This window comes from Wasmannia auropunctata, unplaced genomic scaffold, assembly GCF_000956235.1.
Source record: "Wasmannia auropunctata unplaced genomic scaffold, wasmannia.A_1.0 LD336063.1, whole genome shotgun sequence".
Lineage (NCBI taxonomy): Eukaryota > Metazoa > Arthropoda > Insecta > Hymenoptera > Formicidae > Wasmannia > Wasmannia auropunctata.
Window position 1 is genome coordinate 454,090 of NW_012026827.1, and position 2,236 is coordinate 456,325.

Sequence of the window (2,236 nt, forward strand, 5' to 3'; positions counted from 1 at the left end):
AGCACGTTGATTCATAATCGGCGGTCTCGATTCGATTCTTTACTTCACATATGCTTTGATTTTAATGGAGAAGAACGGTCAATAAAGAAGTAGAAACAATAGGAAAGAGCTGGGCATTAATAAAAAGCGATTGCCTCTAATAGAATAAAATAGAAGGAGCTTGTAGACGCTCATATGCTCCATGTATGGAGATAAAACTCCTCCATGTACGCACATCAAATTTAACCTTCAAATGGTATATGAGTACGAATTCGCACCGCGAAAATTTTCGAATTGCTGGCATTTGCACAGAGACATCAGTCGCGACTTATCCCCACTACGTTAAATATGCCCGGAACCTTAGGTGTCAGGTTCGAACATGAACAATCTCAGTCTCGTGCAGATTGACGAGATATGGACTTCGCAAGTTCGTTGTGGTGCATATTCGCACTTGTATGTAAAATAGTGTGTGCCAGATCGGTGCCTACTTTTAGCGTTTTACACATTTATAAACATCGTAATATGTCCCTTTTTTACATTACATTATAAACATTGTAATATGTTTCCTTTTTTACATTATAATAACAATAATAACAACAAATAAAACATTTGTATGTATAATCTTATTCCATCTGTTTTCTCTGTTTTAACTTCCATGATAATATGAACAGTACTTTTTAATATAATTTTAATTATGTAAACGGTTTTTATTAATAATTCATTTATAAATTGACAAAATTTGTTCTTAAAATACCTAATTTTCATTAAAATTATTTTTAGAAAAATTTATTAAAAAGATTCAAATTACTATTAAACGAACAGAAAATATCTCAACTTTTGGCTATCTGGAAAAATATTTTACTTTCTATTTCTGCAACAACAATAATTTTTTATTAAAGTACGTTATTTTAATTAAAGAATCACGCAAGTTTCACTTCATTTCATCATGAAATAACAAAAAATGGCAGCTTTTCTTCGAAAAAATGACATTTTTCAAAACGGTAACTTATTTATAATTAATTTTCAATTGTTAAATAGTTTTTTCATTAAATTGAATAATACCGCTGGATTTGTGAGAAAATTTTACTCCCAAAAAGTGTGGTTTTCAAAATATTTCTGTTTTTACCCTCAGGAAAGATGTACAATTTAAGATGTCATATTCAAATTCACGCCATCATTTTATTAGTGGGTGCTCGAACGAAGTGTGCCATTTAAAAGTTAATTATGTAAACAATATTTATTAATAATTCACTTTATAAATTGGTAAGATTTGTACTTAAAATACCTAATTTTTATTGAAATTATTTTTAGAAAGTTTTATTAGAAAGATTCAAATTACTATTAAATAAATTGAAAATATCCCAACTTCTGGCTATGTGGAAAAATATTTTACTTTGCATTTCTGCAACAACAATAATTTTTTATTAAAGTACATCATTTTAATAAAGAATCACGCAAGTTTTACTTCATTTTATGAAATAACAAAAAAATGGTAGCTTTTCTTCGAAAAAGTGACGTTTTTTAAAACTCATTTATAATTAATTTTCGATTGTTAAATAGTTTTTTTTGTTAAATTGAATAATACCGTTGTATTTGTGAGAAAATTTTACCCCAAAAAAGTATAGTTTTCAAAACATTTCTGTTTTTATCCTCAGGAAATATGTACAAATTAAGATGTCAAATCCAAATTCGTACCATCATTCTATGTATTAGTGGGTGCTCGAACGAAGTGTGCAATTTGAAGGTTAAAACTCTCCATAGATCCTTTACAAATCCATAGCTCTAGATGCTCTTAATTAAAATTTCTTACATAATTTAATTACTTTTAGTTATTTAATGTCGTCTTACGGCACTAATTATTTTGATGCAAATTGTTTATTTTTGATAATATTAGCACTAAAGACACGCGCTTTGCGCGCGCTATTATAAAAAATATATAAAAGATGGTAAATATACTGATGAAGGGAGGTTACTCCAATGACCTTGACCTTTACATATGTTGTTAAGGTCATGGACCCTAAGTGACCTTTAGGTGGTTTTAGTCGTCGCTGGGTATTCGTTAAAAAGTTATTAACAAAATACTTGTGGACGGAATAGGCATAAATATAACCATAATAAGTAAAAAGTTATAACAAAAAACTAAATATTTTATTCAATACTATTATTAATAGGATATATTTGTCTCATTATTTGAAAGAAGGCTTCAATTTTTTTTTCAAAAGAATAAATCCTTTTGAAGATCGGAAGAGCACACGAG